This window comes from Patella vulgata, chromosome 9 (assembly GCF_932274485.2).
Source record: "Patella vulgata chromosome 9, xgPatVulg1.2, whole genome shotgun sequence".
Classification (NCBI taxonomy): domain Eukaryota; kingdom Metazoa; phylum Mollusca; class Gastropoda; family Patellidae; genus Patella; species Patella vulgata.
The window spans coordinates 22,213,438-22,234,201 of NC_065887.2; the positions used below are offsets into that span (position 1 = coordinate 22,213,438).

The following is a 20,764-nucleotide window of genomic DNA, read 5'->3' on the forward strand; positions in this document are numbered from 1 at the left end:
ATCCGTCAGAAGTATTTTATATACAATACTTCTTGTAAATATATTACTTAAGATCTCAAATATTCATTTGACCAGTGATATTCGAGGTAACCTACTAATATTTAACAAATATTAAAAATTCCTCATAAAAATTGCAGACCCAAATATTTAAATATTTATAAAGGTTAATTGCATATCTTTACCAGAATTTCTACATAGTTTAGTTGGGTCAGCTATTGACAGACTGCCACTAGTATATAGGTTTCCTAAGATGGTTTGGTCTCTCCAACTAAAAACTTAACTAACATACATTTGTCTTTTTATCTAACTTAGTCCCTATGAAAGTGTTGACATAAACATTTAAAACAATAGTTAAAGAAACTTGATAGATCAACCACTTTACTTGCCAGCATTTCATAATTTCAGTTGACTGACAGATTAATTGCTGTCTGTCTCTAATGACGACCCAAGCATTAAAGAATATTGAAATATAGATTTGAAATTAAAAACAGAACTAAAAAATAATAAAATAACATAAATAATAAAATTACATATGACCCAGACATTGGTCCATCTTCAATTGCCCAGTTGGTACAGAAATATAGGATGTTAAACCCCGTTTTATTTCACTTCTATGGGCAGCTACACCATACTACAACAAAGATTTGCAAGATTCTTTCATCCTGAAATTTGCCCCTTTTATTCACTTAAGGGTATCTCACCTTTTAAGTCCACTAAAGTCGTGACCAATTTGTACAAGATTTTAGAAATGCATGATTTCTGAAATCCAACTTTAATTGTAGATGCATGCATCAAGGGTCGTTGTATGGGTTGTTTTCTTCTTTACTTCATTCAAGTGTGGAAATAAGTCAGGGTTATTTTTATTTATCTTCAACTCCTGTTCAATCAAGTGTGGAAACACTCAATGCTTTTTTTTTACCATCAAGTTTATTTCTGAATGGGGGTACATTATGGCTTTACAGCTTAGTTATCTCTTGTGGTAAGTCAAGGGCCTTTTTTATTTACTGTTAATAATAACTTTATTTCCAAAGGGTGAAAAAATACACTGTGCAACAGTGAGGGTGATGTCCCTGCTGAAATCTTGAAATAAATAGATGACACATATAATTAATTAATTGCACATTTATCTTTTTCAAAAGTATTGAGCAATCAAACTGATTATCTATACTTAGTCGAAGCAATAAGCATTAAATTATCATGGCCAAACTTTGAAGTACCTGGTAGTGAAACTATACACCAAGTTTCATCACTCTCCATCAGTTAGAATCAAAGTTATCTTATCTCACATGTTACTGAAGTAACGACCATGAGTTTTACAGCATATAGACGTTGCTATATTGGTCTGCAATTCCTGAACTTATAGCTATGTTATCTCCCTTTAACACAGACACATGAACGATAGCATCCAATCAGAGGTTGTGACACAAACAGGCTGAAATCAAACATTGCGACCTCCACAGAAACCCTGACATTGAATAAACCTTAAACTTTGCAACTCGATTATCACAGGTAGACATTTTAGCTGGAAAGCATGGTATTTGCGATGATCAAGGAATCTGATAGGCTCCCCAGCTGGGTCAGTATCCAATCGAAATTAGTGCCGAAATATGCGAGGTATTGCGGGAAGGGCTTGATAAGATGTATAAAGCTGGATGAAGCCTTCTATTGAAGATGATTGTCTCAAAGCATCAACCTGATGAAAATCTACACCAAGTTTAAACATTCTACCTCAGTTTAAAGCAGAGTTGTTATGTTAAAAAATTCTAAACTAATCAAATTGCTTATCTGTGCTTAGCCTCAGTGGGAAATGCGCATGCTCACTCACTGTTGAGGCATTCACCTAATTAGACACCTATGCTATACCAAGTTTAAACATTCTACCTCAATTAGGAGAGATATTGTGTTCCAAATTGTTCAGACATTCCTGCATCATACTGGCATTCGGTGTTGATTTAATTCATTGCAAATGATACAAGCAAAATAAAATTATAATATTCAAATCAAAAATTAAAATAATTCATAACAGTTGTGAAATCAATAAATGTATTTGAAAATTTTTAAAATAAATTCCTTTTTTACTCAGACTTTTATATATTTTATGTAGGTTTTGAAAACTCTTTATTCTAATTTTGTCCCTAAACGTTGTAGCCCAGGTGCAGGTGAGCCAAAGGTAATCTGCCATTAAGTTGAGGTGGGGGGAGGGCTTTTATTTAGTTTTGACATACATGTATATACGCTGTGAAGATCTGTAAATATTTACACAATGTTTTAAAGGGCATAAATCTTTAGTCAAATATAGATCCACAGATTATCTGTAAATATAATACTCCCAGATCACTAACATCATAGTTATGGAGCCGAATCGTTGCCATATTAAGAGAAAATATAGTAGTTAAAATTGACAAATTATCATAGTAAAAATGGTCATTTTCGAGATATTTCACTTTTAAAAATCACATCAAAATCACTATATTAGTATCAAAACAAACCAAAAAAATCTAATTATGTTTTTTCACTTTCTACTTTTCAACTTTGCAAATTCACTCTAATTTTTCATCTTTTCATTTTTCAACTATCAGAATTTCTCCATTCTAATTTCCACCACTAAAATTTCTCCAATCGAACGGACAGAGGGTGTGGTTCCGGGTACAGCCGAAGTTGACGTCATAAGACATCAGTATTTATCGTCTCAGCTAAAATTACTACTCCATTGGGTTATTCTTAAGAATTGTCCGATTTTATAATTTTTTTAATTTTTTTTTTTGGGAGAAATGAAATAAATTCATTGTCATGTCGATCCACTTTTTGTTTAATGAGTTACATCATCGATCGAACTTTGAGGTTGGCTCCATTGTCTTAATAGACCGGATGAATCTTTGACAGCACATCGACATGGATGTGAGCGAATTTATGGCGTTATATCTGAAAAAAGGTGAAACTACAAAAGAGGTGCCTGGCTGCCTTAATCAATTTAAAAAAAGCTTTACAGTTATTCGACAATGTAATAAATTGCATACAAGATAAATAGGGCATGGTAGAGAGTATCATCTTTCACCAGGAAGAGTTAATCCGCCAAAGTTATTTATTCCACAAGAACAGTTACAATATTTAGTTGATAAAGATCTGTAATGTGGGAGTTAAATAATGCGAAACTAGAAACAAAAGTTATATTAATAAAAATACAACTAGAAACAAAAGTTGTATTAATTAAAATACAAGGCTATACGTACCTTTCCGACAAGACTCAAGAGTTAAAAAAAAACAACCTATATTATTGACGGTCGGGTGGTAACATGTTAGTAATAGTTATTTTATTTTAATCATTAGCATTTTATACTTTTGCAAAGCGGATTTTTTTTTTAAAACAAGTATCCGGTAACCAGTATGTAGGCCTAATAAGTTTTATGTGGTCTTCAATAAAAATACAGATGTGACGTCATCTTTTGATGTTGGCGTAGTACTTCAAATAAAGTACACCTCTATGGTACCTACACCTACAAATAACATATTACGTTAAATATTGTTTTATATAATTAATTATTCACCAGGTGTTTTTATAAGTCATAATCCAGTAGGCCTACGCCGTATCCATTCACTTGATTTGACATGCTTATTGTTTGAAATATATGTGTAGCCTATATTGTGTGTCGTGTCCAAGGGTTTGTATTGTGTAATTGTTTATGTGTAATGCGGACCTCTTGCTCTTACTATTCTCTCAGCTAACCGAAGAACTCCAAATGCATCAGTCGCTTATATCAACTTAGATTTATGACGTCGTGTGAACATAGTCCCTATCAGGAATCATTAATCTTAGTCCAGACGATAAAAACAGATGAGTTGTGACGTCATCTTCGGCCGAACTCGGAAACACGCCCCTTTCCTTATATGGTCAGTTAGATTGGAGAAATTGTGATAGTCGAAACTGCAATGGAGAAAATCTGATAGTTGAAAATGCAAAAGATGAAAAATTTACAGTGAATTTGCAAAGGCGAAAAGTAGAGAGGGAAAAAACAAAACTAGATTTTTAGTTTGTTAACTTTTGTCTAGCAATTTTGTTTTATGGTAAATATCCATTAGAATGTATTAAGTGTTATATGATTTTTACATGTCAAAAATCTTGAAAATGGCCATTTTTACCATTTTGACTATGATAATTTTGCAATTTTAACCATGATATTTTCTCTTAATATGGCAACGATTCGGCTCCATACATAGTATGGTATTCACTAACATCATAGTATGGTATTCAATGTTAGTCGTACAGTCATCAACCTTTCTTAATGTAAACCTGACTTAACCAGATTTTATGTAAAGATAAACCTCTCTCAGTGACACTTTATGCTTTTGCACAAATTCTTATTCAAATTCAAATATTGAGTCTGTACATGTACATTATAGTTATACAACATGAGCTTGAAGAGGTTGGGTAATTTAAAATATTGAATTAAAACTGTTTGAACACTTTTATGGGGATTTACTTTCTGAAGCTTGTTCCACATTTCTCGTAAGTTGAATTATTTAACTTCCTAAAGATGTATCCACGTCTTTCAAGAATTCCAGTGACTTATATGCTGGAAGATGTGTTGAACAAATCAGCACTATCTTTGATTAAATCAGTCGCAAAAAGATTGGAGTCACATTTTTGGAATTATAAAACATTCATCCTTGCAAAGATTCAAATGGTTTAAAACTATTGACAGCACAATATTTCAGCTATTTTGTGTCAAAAGTATCGTCATTTTTATTTCTGTGGTTACATATGCGATACGAGGTAGGGGAAATTCTGCTCAGACAGCAGCTAGCATTTGGGAATCAATGTACACACGGTTGGACATGTGCCATCCCAGCGACTACCTGTAGATATCCTGCCAGTTGCCATTATTTTTATTTGCTAGGGTATCTTTATGCATGTTTGAAGTCTTACATCAATCTGAACAACAGTGAACAGACCCATTCTACTTGCAGAGAAGCTAGCGACCATTAAGTGTTCGAGCGTTAGTTACCAGCGGTCTTACATGTTACAATGAGGTCATGCATTAACATTATTCATATGAGGTCATAGATTATTGTATAACTCAATTATTTTATCAGATTCTTGTGGTTACATGGTTCTCAAGCCTTCAGGAATGTGTATTTCTTCCAACTCTTAACATGGACCTTCCAGTAAACGTCATGTCCAATATAAGAAATTTTCAAACAATATAAGTTTTATAGAGGGGTAGCCAACCTACTTATGTGTGGCACATGTACCTTTCCAAGTGATACATTGCATCTCATGAAAATAATGCTCTACTATGAAAAACAGTTATATCTTGACAGTAATGTTTCTACAGTGAATGTAGCAACATAGTGATCCAAAGATCAGTCTTTGATCCGTTGTTTAAGGGATCTTGTCATTATTTAAAGATACATTAGTTAAGAGTTTAATAAAGAGTTGGTAGTTCTTGCTATAATAATTCAAAAATAGATAATAAAAATATTGAAAATTTCATTCAAATTACAGTAGAATCTGTATTAAGCAGCCACTCAGGGGAAATGCCATAAGTGGCCTCTTAATAGGAGTGGCCTCTTAATAGGACAAAGAAAAGATAACTCTTAATAAGACAAAGAAAAGATAACTCTTAATAAAAGGGAACTGTGTCAGGTGGTTTATTAAAACAAACAATACTTATATTTCATTAAACAACAAACAATGTATATCTCATTAAACAACAAAGAATTCACTAATTTTTGGTTGTTTAGCACATTTTTTAACAATCAATTTTGATGTGATGTCTCTTGCACTCATAATGGCATCCAAAAGTTCAAAATTGCCCTCCCTTTCTGCCAAATTTTTAATTTGGTCACAATAACTTAAAGCTGTGTCCATATTAATACATTTTTCACTTTCTATCTCTTTTAATTCTTCCTCGTCATCACTTTCGTGGTCATAATTTCTTTCTCCTATCTCCTCGGCTAATAAATCCTTAGCTGATTTTGTCCAGTCAATTTCACCGACATTCACGTCACAAGTTGCTAAGTCGCAGTCTATTGTTGGTAATGAAAAAAAGTCTGTATCAAAAACTTGTTTTGACAACCTTAATAGTGAAAGTGGCAAATTAAATTCGTCGTCTTCGTCACTTTCACTTTCAGCTGTGTCAAGTTGAAAACCACAACGTCTAAAACACTTCGTTATAGTTGTATCCAAAACACTTTTCCAAGAATTACTTATCCAATATATTACAGTCAGTATATCTAAACATTTAAGAATCTCTGTGTTTGTGGAGGTCGTGTCTTTTTCCATCTGCATGATCACATGTTCTAACTGTCTTTTCCGATAATGTTTTTTAAACGTTTCAATGATCCCTTGGTCCATAGGCTGTGACTTTGATGTTGTATTAGCTGGAAAAAACTTCTCAGCCAAGTTATCATTGTTTGTGGTTTTGACAAGATGTGTGCACAGTGGTAACCAGGGCACTGGTATAATCGGGACTTAGCCTCGCTTTCCCATTTTTGAATTAAATTTTTAAATGGCGGACCGTTTTAATCTAGTTAAAATCTCGAGTATCCGATGCCATCGAGAGTCGTTTGTGGTCTTGTTTTGTTAATAAATGTCTAATTAATAGTATATATAACATTTCAGGCCTAAAGAAAGACCTGCAATAGGCAGATTTGGCTCTTGCATAGTGTATGTTTAAGGAATTTTTAAGCCCCTGCAAACTACAATATTGTAACAGTTGAATCTCTGTAACAGTAATATCAGTCCAAATATGGTTCAGTTTATATTTGTCTGTCTTAGACAGAAGTTAATCTATAGAGGGCAATAAACATACAGATAAGATATGATCTAGTAACTTATATCTCTAATGATGTAGTATCTACAAACAAATCCTGTTCAATTTATAACTGTGTTCAAACATACATTAGATCATTCTTGACGCACCTTGTAAAGGGACACATTCAATTTGAGCTTCTGTGTTCAAACGTGGATGACTTTAGGTATGACCTTGATCTGATGTAGGGTTATTATTTAAGTTTAAGAATAGTCAAAGACCACAACTTTTTAAATAGTAGATTTTTGTTAATAATGGTTATTAAATATGAGAAAATTTTAACAGTGCAATAAATAGTCAAGGTGCCTCTTTAACAAATTAAGCAACATATCTCTAACATTCATGTGACATTCAAGGACTGCATTTTTGACAATTGCTATAGAATTTTCAAACAATTGATCTTATTTTCCTGGCCACTTCATTTAACTTAATGTAAAGCAATTGTGTGATGGGTGGGGACTTCAGTAAGTCTTTATACTGTGTATTTGGATAATATATTAACTGAGTATTTATATTAAGGGTTTTGATTTCATGATTTAGTGGAACAAACTTTCAGTATATTTTTTGTCAATTAAAATGATAGCTGTACCACTCGAGCTATAGTACGTACGTCCCAATTAAAAGTCACAAGGGTGCCATTTTTTTTAAAAAAGGGGGACTGTGTGGAAGTGGTATCAAGTGTCCTAGAAAGAGTAAGCACACCTTGCCCAGTACATGACATGTTTAATTTTGGACCTGGAATAAAAAAACTAGAGTTGTTTTTACTCTTTTCAAAGGAAACAACCAAGAATTAATTTGTCTTCTTGCTTCACTTTCTTTTTCATGCTTAATATTAACAATAAGAGGATACTTGTCGAAATGATGTTTTTAGAATATAAGTAGTCATTGTTTCCCATAAAAATTTTGTTCCTGATTTAATTCTTTTTCATTGTCTTTATGCCTACCAATTTACTTGCAACAATGTTAAGACTAAAGTATCTTTGATGTCTTTGAGTTTTGTATTGAATTGTATAAAATTGAAATTTCACTTAGACATATTTATGTTTGTTATTTGCTGTATGCTTAAAGTAGCTAAGTCCGTAACTCAATATCATCCAAAATCTTCGACATTGAAAACACAAATTTTTTGCAATTTAAATAGCATTGGTGTTGTGGTCTTACCTGGAAAAGATGGATTTCTGATATCCAATATTTAAGACAAAATAAACATTTTACCATTGGTGTACCATAATGCGTTTCAGCGCCATTTGTAACAAGGTGCTCAAAGAATGAGGCTAGACATATTCCACAAGTCATGTCAAACGGTGATGCCATATTCTTATTTGGAGAGCATGCGCAATATATACTATCGGTGTTGACTGGAATAACCAGACGCTAGAAACTGTCTTTCGCTTGAGACTTCTGGCGTATTTCGCCGAACATAACTGATGACAATTCACAGTAAACCGGAAACAATTGAATGTAAAACAGTTTATATAAATTCATATTACATTATTATATGTGTTGCGACCCTTTTGTGCCAATTTCTAGGCCCAAAATATTAGCGATTTAGCTCCTTTAAAGTAAGTAATGTGTCTGTGACATAGTGTATGACTATATCGTCGCTGCGCTTCCAAAATCTCGTTTTTCGAATTTTGCTACTTTTCAGGAGATACAAAAAACTTTACAGATCTAATAATAACTGGCGGACTGAATGGTTCCTTCGATATAATACATGCTAAATAAGACTACCTTCAAGGGTGTATGATTGTGTAGCATGTACCTATAACACCAAATTTAAAAAACGAGATACCATATTTTAAAGATTTTTTTTTCTCCAAAATGAATGAGATACGATATTCGTATCTCTACTATATTAAAAAAATGAGATACAAGTTTCTGAAAGTTGTTGGACCAATAAAAGATTATGTTAATGAATGAGTGTGTACATGGTAAGTAGAGAAGTATCAAAGTGGGTATTAAGTCAAAATTTACGTTTCCATTAATAAAGCACAATCACGAATATGGGAGAGTGGATGAGTTACTGAGTGGGTGGATTTGTGAACTGATGGGCGTGATACTGGATAAATTGATCAAATACTGCACGGTGAGTTAGTTACTGAGTAAGTGGGTGGATGGGTGGGTGAGTTACAAAGTGGGTTAGTGAGTTTCTGAGTGGGCGGGTGGTTTACAAAGCGGGTTAGTGAGTTTCTGAGTGGGTGGATGAGTTACACAGCGGGTTAGTGAGTTTCTGAGTGGGTGGGTGAGTTACAAAGCGGGTTAGTGAGTTTCTGCGTGGGTGGGTGAGTTACAAAGCAGGTTATTGAGTTTATGAGTGGGTTTGTGAGTTACAAAGCAAATGGATGAGTTTCTGAGCGGATGGGTGAGTTCATGGGTGAGTTTATTGATATAGGGTGGTTATAAGTAAATTGAGATGTCGGTGGGTCAGCGAATGAGTGTGTACATGAGTGCATATTTAGGGATACAAGGCTTTAGGTAAGTAGAGAGGTATCAAAGTGGGTATTAAGTCAAAATTTACGTTTCCATTAATAGAACACAAACCTTATTGTTTCCCCAGTCTCTGTTGGTTTTTAATTCAGACAGAAAAAAACGGAGAGTATGTTGTTTAATATATTTATTATTATAATAATACATTAAAACCAACACAAACTAAAACTTGTAACACAATTCTGTTATTGTTAAACATGTAATTAAACCAAATCAGTTTTCATATGGTAAATTATCATAAAATGTATGGTAGTCTTTGGGGATGACAACCTTAAGTTCCTGCAAGTGGCCATACTTTTTCTTCTTGATTGGTAGAGGATCTTCATGAAGTTGAGGTACTTCATCAAGTGGTGAGGGTTCTCCTATCTTGGCTCTCCTTGGTAAAGGGGAAAACTCGTCACCATAATTTAATTTATACTCAATAACTCCATCTGGATTATATCTTATAACTCGTAAATCAGTGACTACTGGTTCTCCTGTCCTTGTTCCTGGCCTTATTGAGTTATAGTATTTTAGCTTGGAGTACTCCTTGAAAACCTCGTGAGTGAGATATTCCACTTCATAGGGCTGTTTGGGTCTAGCTTCGCGGATTTTATCCACGTAGTTCTGAGGTGAATAGATTGGCTTTCGTTTTATTGCTCTTTCAATGACACTGTGAATGGAGTCACACTCCATTTGTGTGTGACCCCTTTCAAGAATCTTCTGATTAATAACAATATTTTTTTCTCGAGAAAGCAGTAGAAGAGCCTGAGATACAATTAGATTTCTGTTTTGATATGTGCAGCCATCTGTATATAATAACTTCCGTGATTGAATCATCAATGGCCACTTCTAGATAATCAGACAAACAGGAAGCGAATGAGTTGGCAGTAAGGTCTCCCTCTGACTCAAACCAGAAGTAACATTTAAGTTGACGAGTGGCTACATTGAAAATAGTGTAATTATGGCACCCTAACTTAGTTTTATAGTAGAGTGCACTAGCCTCTAACTTTGGACACATGAGAATAGCCTGTAAATCCAATGTTAACATTAATAACGATTTATCTTCTAAGGCTCTTTCTTTATCTCGACCCTTTTCCTCTCTGGCAGCTTCTTTCTTCTCAATGTGCAAATTATACTCCTCTTCGCTTATGTTCTTGGTTTGATAAGCAATACACGTATCACACTGATCTTTCTTGAGTACATATAATGACAAATTCATTTCGTCAAAAACCTGAAAGAATAATTTACGGCCACAAACTGTTTTGTTATTGGATTCACAATAGGTTCTATACACCTTATATATATCGGCTCTTGTTGAAAATGTGGGTTCCAAATATAGTTTGGTGCTTGTTGATCTACAGTAATGGGACGGTAGTTTAGGGATGTCGTTGAGAAAATCTCTGGCAGTATCACCCTTTGGCTTTAGTGTAGAACGTGCTGGTTTTGAAATTGCGTTGTCTGGATACTCATTACAGTCCGCCTTCCACTGGTAAACATTTTTCTAAATGTTTTATTCCAAAATGTCGTATCTCAAATTTGGAAGTGTTGGCGAATATAATAGACACTGTAATAGTTTAATTAAAATATAAAAGGCCTTAATGTACTACGTTGTTGTTTATTTGTCAATGTGGGAATAAAATGACTAATTTTCTAGGCAATATTAGCTGAACTGACAAAATATCTACATTACATACCTAAAATTAACTCCAATTGCTACTAAATCACATCTAGGTAACTTAATTATATATAAAATATAAATATTATTTCTTGCTGATTTATAGAGGTTAAATATTATAAAAACTTACCGTATTAAACAAAATGCAGGCTTCTATTGACGTCGTTTCAACGTGGTCTTGAGATACGAGGTTTTGACGAAAATATTTTTTGTCCAATCGAAATACGACAATTAGTCACAAGCTAAAAATAAGTATTTCTAATTGGTTTAGAGGTCCGAGGTTTTGAAAGGAAATGTATCAATGAAATGTGAATGTAATGAGCCCCAAAAAAGTTTTTGGCTAAATCCGAGATACAAGGTTTTGGAAGCGCAGCAACGATATACTACAAAGAAATGGATGAATGTTTTACCTATTTACCTTGTATATAGCAACTTGACAAGTATTTAGATAACACATCACCTGTAAGTACATGTATGTCATTCTTTTTTACCTTAACTTTTTTTTATATCCTTTAGGTAAAAGGGTCATGAATTGTATTATGAATTTGGGATGTTGCCATGTTTAGATAAAACCTACAGATCATGACGATTAAGCTACATAGCTTTGACTGCATTTCTTACAAGGGCTCAAAAGTTTATACACTACAAATTTAAAATTCAATACTTGTTGATAAGAAGTTCAGACCTCAGAATTTCTGAGTTATGTTCCCATTTTTGTATATGCTTATAAAGGTTGTGAACACTCTACGTGACAAAGTTCTTGATAGAATGTTTTTATACTGATTTACTGTTTAGCGTATCTTTGCTTTAGTGTGTTACGTTTAATTTGATTGGGAGACGTGTTCATCGATGTCAACGTCAACCGTCAACACTGCAACAATTGGCCAGGGCACTGCAAGAGGAGTGGGTCAGATTGCCCCAAATCGTGATTGGACGGTTGATTAGGAGCGTGCCACAACGAATTGCTGAATGTCTGAGGATTGGTGGAGCAATTACTCATTATTAAGACAAGTCAAAAACGTCCACTTTCACTTTTGACAGTGTATCTCTTTGCGAGTGAAATGGGACCGTGAGATAAGTCGCCCATATGAACTGTTTATGTTCATGTGTTGGGAATTGGCCTGTTATTAACATACACTGGTTCCTCTAATAAAAAGAAGCAGAGCATTTCCACAGTTTTGTATTGTTTCTGAATATCACCTACTTTTTATACCCCTGTTCGTCCGGACGTCCACAATTTGTTTGTGGACTCTCTACAGGTCACAATTCTTGTCCGATTTTTACGAAACTTGAAATATAGGTTTATCCCCAAAAGATCTTGGCTGCTTTCGATATTGGCATGTATCGGATCGAAACTTCATGGATTATGGCCCCTGTTTGTACGAAAAATCACGTTTTTAGCTTGTGGACCCTATAGAGGTTACAATTTTTATCCGATTTTGTTGAAACTTCAAATGTAAGTTTATAACCCAAAGATCTCGGTTCCTTTCGATATTCGCACATATCGGACCATAACTTCCTGAATTATGGCCCCTGATTGTACGAAAAATCGCGTTTTTAGCTTGTGGACCCTATAGAAGTCATAATTTTTATCCGATTTAAAACCCCGTATTATTATATCCCCGTTACACCCTAAGGACGACTGAGTTCGAATTTCGTGAAAATCGGTCCAAAATTGACAGACAAAATGGCCGCCGTTCGTTCCCAAATAGCGTAAGAATATGGTATATCAAGGTTGTGGACCCTATAGGGGTCACAATTTTTATCCGATTTTGTTGAAACTTGAAATATAAGTTTATTACCCAAAGATCTCGGTTCCTTTCGATATTCGTGCATATCGGACCGTAACTTCCTGAATTATGGCCCCTGATTGTACGAAAAATCACGTTTTTAGCTTGTGGACCCTATAGAAGTCATAATTTTTATCCGATTTAAAAAACGGTTTTATTATATTACCGTTACACCCTAAGGATGACTGAATTCGAATTTCGTGAAAATCGGCCCAAAATTGACAGACAAAATGGCCGCCGTTCGCTCTCAAATAGCGTAAGAAAATGGTATATCAAGGTTGTGGACCCTATAGAGGTCACAATTTTTATCCGATTTTGTTGAAACTTGAAATGTAAGTCTATAACACAAAGATCTCGGTTCCTTTCGATATTCGCGCATATCGGACCGTAATTTCCTGAATTATGGCCTCTGATTGTACGAAAAATCACGTTTTTAGCTTCTGCACCCTATAGAGGTAATAATTTTTATCCGATTTAAAAAAACGTATTATTATATCACCGTTACACCCTAAGGACGACTGAGTTTGAATTTCATGAAAATCGGCCCAAAATTGACAGACAAAATGGCTGCCGTTCGTTCTCAAATAGCGTAAAAATATGGTATATCAAGGTTGTGGACCCTATAGAGGTCACAATTTTTATCCGATTTTGTTGAAACTTGAAATGTAAGTTTATAACCCAAATATCTCGGTTTCTTTCGATATTCGCGCATATCGGACCTTAACTTCCTGAATTATGGCCCCTGATTGTACGAAAAATCTCGTTTTTAGCTTTTGGACCCTATAGAGGTCATAATTTTTATCCGATTTAAAAAAACATATTATTATGTCACCGTTACACCCTAAGGACGACTGAGTTCGAATTTCGTGAAAATCGGCCCAAAATTGACAGACAAAATGGCCGCCGTACGTTCTCAAATAGCGTAAAAATGTGGTATATCAAGGTTGTGGACCCTATAGAGGTCACAATTTTTATCCGATTTTGTTGAAACTTGATATGTAAGTTTATAACCCAAAGATCTCGATTCCTTTCGATATTCGTGCATATCGGACCGTAACTTCCTGAATTATGGCCCCTGATTGTACGAAAAATAGCCTTTTTAGCTTGTGGACCCTATAGAGGTCATAATTTTTATCCGATTTAAAAAAACATATTATTATGTCACCGTTACACCCTAAGGACGACTGAGTTTGAATTTCGTGAAAATCGGCCCAAAATTGACAGACAAAATGGCCGCCGTACTTTCTCAAATAGCGTAAAAATATGTATATCAAGGTTGTGGACCCTATAGAGGTCACAATTTTTATCCGATTTTGTTGAAACTTGATATATAAGTTTATAACCCAAAGATCTCGGTTCATTTCGATATTCGCGCATATTGAACCTTAACTTTCTGAATTATGGTCCCTGATTGTACGAAAAATCGCGTTTTTAGCTTGTGGACCCTAAAGGTCATAATTTTTATCCGATTTAAAAAAACGTATTATTATGTCACCGTTACAACGTATTATTATGTCACCGTTACACCCTAAGGACGACTGAGTTCGAATTTCGTGAAAATTGGCCCAAAATTGACAGACAAAATGGCCGCCGTTTGTTCTCAAATAGCGTAAAAAATATGGTTGTGGACCCTACAGAGGTCACAGTTTTGATCCGATTTTGATGAAATTTGAAATACATATTTATAACCCAAAGATCCTTTCGATATACGCACATTTTGGATCATAATTTCCTGAATTATGGCCCTTGATTGTACGAAAAGTCGCGTTTTTAGGATGTGATCCCTCTAGATGTCACAATTTTTATCCAATTTTAAAAAACGTTTGAATATATCCCTGTCAAACCCTTATGATGGTTGAGTCCGAATTTCGTACAAATCGGACCAAAACTGCCGGACAAAATGGCTGCCCCTCGTACGCAAATATTGTAAATATATTGTATATCAAGGTTTTGGACCCTCTAGAGAGTGGACACAATTTTGATCCGATTTTGATGTAACTTGAAATACTTGTTTATAACCCAAAGATCTTGGTTCCTTTCAATATTCATGCATATCGGATTGTAACTTCCTGAATTATGGCCCTTGATTGTACGAAAAAATCACTTCTTTTTTTGAGCTTGTTCTCTGTCCATCTCTTGCAAAATGTGGGCGTATCTTGCATGGCAACCGCTTGTTTTCAAGAGTATATTATAATTACTGACTCACACATTAAGGATGTGATAAACCATGGATAAAGTTAATGCTGTTTTATTGGGGAGACTATGAGAGGGGTATTCTGGTTAACAGCTTGAAAATGAAGGATATGAGCTGATTCAATTAATCAATCTCTGGAAATTTGTCAAAATTCTCCAGAAATCATTGAAATTTGAGCGAAATAACAACACTTACCTACCCTTTCCTCCCCAAAAATATTTTTAGAACGATTGGCTTAGACTACAACCAATCATATTCCAGGCTTTACACACCACATTGCATAATAATAATATAATAGGTTTGGGGGTCATTCCATGTCAAGTGGGTCAATTTTCAGGAATTTGTGGTCTGTTTTGACCGAGATACCGGCATTTGAGTTTCATGAGTTACGGATAAGTTTCAGATATCTTGTTTTTACCTTTCTAGTAAAGATATACAGCCCAAATTTGGTAGCGTTAGAGAACTTTGTGGGTAGATGATGTATCTGCAATCAGATAACAAGTGAATGGCGTAGTTGTATTGTTTTTGTATTTTGTAGTGCTCCAGTGGCTACAATGTAATAGACCCATATTTTGTTCTATCCAGAGATTGCCAGTAGTGCTACATAAGACACATATCAGAACGCATCAATCTTCACTAGAATCCCAGAAAATTGTCCATGAATATGGTTTTAGACACAAGTTTTAGAAAATTGCATCTTATATTCGAGCCGAAAGAATCCTGTAGATGAGCACCTAAAATTCTGAAACTTGGTGTAATGATAGTTTGTACTAATGTCTCCAAAATATGTTAAAGCAATTCTTGTCCAATGCCGTCAAGATATTTTTTCGATTTTTTTCAAAATCTGTGTTTTGGGTCAATCTATGTCAATTATCATATTTTCGAGCCGATTGAACCCTGTAGATGAGCAGCTAAAAATCTAAAACTTGTTGGAATTATAGTTTGTACTTATGTCTCTTAAACATACATTATGCAAGAGCAAAATCTGCTTATTACAAGTCTTTCTTTAGGCCTGAAATGTTATCTAAATTATCAATTAGACATTAATTAACTTATCCAGACCATAATAAACTCTCGATATCAAGGCTAGCCTTCGATGTTGGCTGGATTAGATTCCTATATGCCGCTTAATGGCCATTGATAATTAAATCAAAACAGTGGATAATCGAGACTATGCTGTCTATATTAATGATTTTAGTAATGATGACAGAGACTATGCGGAAATTTCACCCGCTTCGTTCTCGGCTCATAAGGGATCAATTTGACTGAAATTACACTATCTAGTTTTTAACTATTATAGCGAGAACTGCTATCTCTTTATCTTATCTCCCATAATGTATCTTTAACATATGTTAAAACCATTCTTGTCACATGCAATCTCAATATTTTTTTCGATTTTTTCAAAATGTGTAGTTTGGGTCATTCCATGTCAATTCAGGAGTGATAATTGACTTTAGCACAACCAAGTGTGAGCTGTATATCTTCACTAGAAAGGTAAAATAAGATATCTGAAAATCAAGTAAATTATTGATACAAATTTTGTTTCGAAAACTCATCGGTAACTCATGAAACTCAAATGCCCGTATCTCAGTCAATTTTCAAGCTACAGACCACAAATTTTGCACAGTTTCTAGTTTTTACATGTACAATAACATATATTTTTTCCAGATTTTTTCGAGAGGCCGATTTCCCACCTCTGGCCCACTTGCATGGAATGACTTTGGTTATAATGGATTTTGCGTCCTTTTCACACATATTACAAGGTGTGAATAAATATTTACCAAGTTGTCAAGGTCGATATATGCAAGTTTATGTCCCAAAGATCTTGGTTCCTTTCATAATTCATGCATATCTAATCATAACTCCCGGAATTATGGCCCTTAATTGTACGAAAAATTGTGTTTTTAGTCTGTAGTCCCTATAGAGGTCACAATTTTTATCCGAATTATGGCCCCTGATTGTACGAAAAATCACGCTTTTAGCTTGTGGTTCCTCTAGAGCTCAAAATTTTCATCTGATTTAAAAAAAAATGTTTTAACTATCACCGTTAGACCCTAATGATGGTTGAGTTCAAGTTTCGTGAAAATCAGACCAAAACTGTCAGATAAAATGGCCGCCCCTTGTACCCAATTGTGAAAACATCTGGTATATCAAGGTTGTGGACCTCCTAGAGGTCACAATTTTGATCCGATTTTGAAACTTGAAATGCATGTTTATAACCCAAAGATCTTGGTTCTTGTCGATATTCGCGCATATCGAATCATAACTTCCTGAATTATGCCCCCTAATTGTTCAAAAAATTGCGTTTTGAGCTTGTGGTCACTATAGAGGTAACAATTTTTGTCCGATTTAAAAAAAAATGGTGACTATGTCACAGTTATACACTAATGATGGTTGAGTTCAAATTTCGTGAAAATCAAACTAAAACTGATGGACATAAGGACCGCCACTTGTACACAAATAGTGTAAAAATATGGTACATGTATATCAAGGTTGTATATCAAGAGGTCACAATTTTGATCCAATTTTGATGAAACTTTAAATATGTGTTTTTTATCATAAAGATCTTGGTTCCTTTTGATAAGCACACATATCTGAAGTAACTTCCTGGATTATGGCCCCTGATTGCAGAGAAGTGGGGGGTCTGACAATAATAATTGAGGGACGAAGTCCGGAAAATGAAGCGTCGCGTAGCGACCTTAGAGTGTACTATTGCTGGAGGCGCCGCATGCGCCGGAAGCTTCCGGCGTGGGGTTTGGGCTTTGCTTAAGGGCCCCAAGAAAATTTTGAAACTTTGATGTGATTTTTTGCATTTTTAACCCTTTTATTGCGTCTCTACCTGGTAGTACCGGGTATTATAAAATGTCGTTAAAATACGCGTACCCGGTATTACCGTGTACTCAGTAAAGCCCTCGCTAAAATTAGTACCGTAACTGCAAGTGCCATCTATTGTATTTTCTATACACTAGAACATATTTCCATGTGTTTCAAAGCGGCAAACCGTAAAATGGCGGAGTGCATAGTGACAACGTACTTGAACGTAGACGATGCACTCTCGACGAAGTCATGAATGACGTCTTGCAAACCAACACATGGACAATTTCGAGGCAGTGATACACATAATTCGTTTCCAGTTACTTGATAATGATAGTAGTGAGGACAGTGATTGGTATTGTGAAGTACGTGTGTGATTTGTTGCGCGACGTTCCGCCTATGGCTATGTCTCCCGTGCATGATGAACAAGCCCAATGTGAACACGATAGCCCTGTGTCTGCAGTAGATTCTGACAATAATTCTGATGTTGATGATAATGCTGACCTGCTGGATCGTAAAGGACGTAGGCAATTCCCGAGTCCCGAACGTGTAGATCTATTGACTGACTATATTGATAATGATATGGGACTTGAGAGTGAAAGTGAAAACAAGGTAGTGCAATCCGCACGTGGTCATGGCAGCGGGAGACGTGATACGCATGTTCGTGGTGGCATTGCTCATGGCTAGCGCTGCTATTGATATTTTTGTTCATTTTATATATCTTTATCAAAATCCAATGAAAAAACTATTATCTCATAAGTATTTCATGGAGAAAAATTCGTTTTCGTGTTAGCTTTAGTGAAAAATGAGAAATCCAAAATGGCCGCCATGACATCACGTGATTACATTATTATGCAAATTTCCAAAATTCTATTTTTTCCTCTTAGCCCAACCTCATGCCCATCCCAACAGACAAAAAGATTTTTTATAAAAGCTTCCATAAGTACTGTTTGGCATTCAGTTCCAACCCCCCTTTTTTCCTCAAATAAGGGTTTAGCACAGGCAGTGGATTTACGTCTAGCATTGAAAGGGTTAAGTAACTCAAAACCCTCCTGCTATCACGAAAGAAAAGCTGACCCCCCAAAAAAGTGGGGGATTTGTTGACTTTATAGTGATCCTACACTAAGCACTCACTATTTCATATTTTGAAATAACAGGATTAACTACTGAATATGTACCAGTACTAGTATGTTTATAAAAAAAAATTATAGTAATTTAATATAAGAATTGTGTTATATCATATTGATACAGGGTTAAGTAAATCTATAGGAATTTGATTTTAAGAACTGTGAATGATACAGGGTTACAATTTTGCATACTATATACATGTACCATAAGCTCTCAAAATAAGTCTAATTACGCACTATATCAGAAAGATGATTGGTCATTAGTATATATTTGTGCTTGGTCCACAACTTGTATTTAAAGGCATAATGTGTGTAATAAATAATAAACCATACACATTTAGGTTAGGCCAACAGGATTGGTCAGGATACAAGACAGTATTATATATATATATATATATATATATATATACATTAACGTAAGTACAAATGTTATTCTAATAGAAGTTTACAGGAATATTTGATCTGGTGACGGGGTGCTAGTTAAGGTTATTTGCCCAATATCACTTGACACTAAATTAAAATATATATATACCAAATATTGACTTTCACAATTTATCCTTCGAAAAATAATAGTTTTGTCCTACTACTGAAAAATACTAAGCGAGTGAATTTTAATTATTGAAATTATTATTAGGGTTTCACACTGCGTAGCTTGTGTGAAATACTATTGTTTTTGTTTGGATTATTATTCTTCTTATTATTTTTCCATTTGAGCATATCTCAGAAACTACTTCTGGGATCGATTCGGTGTCTTCGGCTTTACTGGGTAAGTGGGTTTGACTTATATTTTTAAGCTATTTCTAACGTTCTGCGACAATGCGAAATGCCCGAAATCACTGAAGTTGTCGTTTTTCGAAATCTTGCCGTAATGTTATCAATAATTGTCGGATTGTAATATTTGATACATTTTGACATAGCCAGAGACAAGGTACATGCGAAATGGCCGAAATCACCGAAGTTGTCGTTTTTCGAAATTTTGACGTAATGTTATCAATAATTGTCGGATTGTAATATTTGATACATTTTGACATAGCCGGAGACAAGGTAGATAGCTACAGTTCTTTAGATTTTTTATTTTCGATGAATCTTTGGAGATGTTAGGCGCCAAATTTTTAAAATTTAAATTTTTACGAAAAACGTTTTTATTAATAAATATTTTTATGTGGTATTTTACCTAGGGTTAAAGAGTCATCTGATTTGACCAAAAATGGCAACATTTTTCGTCACCATATTTTTCCTTGGCCCCCATTGGCTAATTCAGTTTTTCAGTCCTGGATTAATTATTTATTGTTCGATTTGTATAAAACAAAGTTCATATGCTCCGTGGTCCAAAATGTCATTTTTTATACGCCCACATTTTAAACTTCATGGATTATGGCCCCTGTTTGTACGAAAAATCACGTTTTTAGCTTGTGGACCCTATAGAGGTCACAATTTTTATCCAATTTTGTTGAAACTTGAAATGTATGTTTATAACCCAAAGATCTCAGTTCCTGTTGATATTCGCGCATAACGGACCGTAACTTCCTGAATTATGGCCCCTGATTGTACGAAAAATCGCGTTTTTAGCTTGTGGACCCTATAGAGGTCATAATTTTTATCCTATTTAAAAAAACGTATTGTTATATCACTGTTACACCCTAAGGAAAGCTGAGTTCGAATTTCGTGAAAATCGGCCCAAAACTGACAGACAAAATGGACGCCCTTCATTCTCAAATAGCATAAAAATATGGTTGTGGACCCGATAGAAGTCACAATTTTTATCCGATTTTGTTGAAACTTGAAATGTAAGTTTATAACATAGAGATCTCGGTTCCTTTAGATATTTGCGCATATCGAATTGTAATTTCCTGAATTATGGCCCTTGATTGTAGGAAAAATCA

The 20,764-nt window shown here is 34.7% G+C and overlaps 1 protein-coding gene across 2 annotated transcripts in view; it reads left to right on the forward strand.

Moving 5' to 3' along the window:
• The window catches only part of LOC126831464 (solute carrier family 28 member 3), a 60,458-nt gene that overhangs the window by 1,389 nt on the left and 38,305 nt on the right, over positions 1–20,764 (forward strand). The window contains exon 1 of one of the 2 annotated variants that reach the window (XM_050561973.2): positions 4,449–4,504. The exons of the other annotated variant lie outside the window; for it this stretch is intronic. The gene's annotated coding sequence lies outside the window, so the exon portion shown is untranslated. Of the gene's footprint in view, positions 1–4,448; positions 4,505–20,764 lie in introns of those variants that run through there. 2 annotated transcript variants of the gene reach the window in all.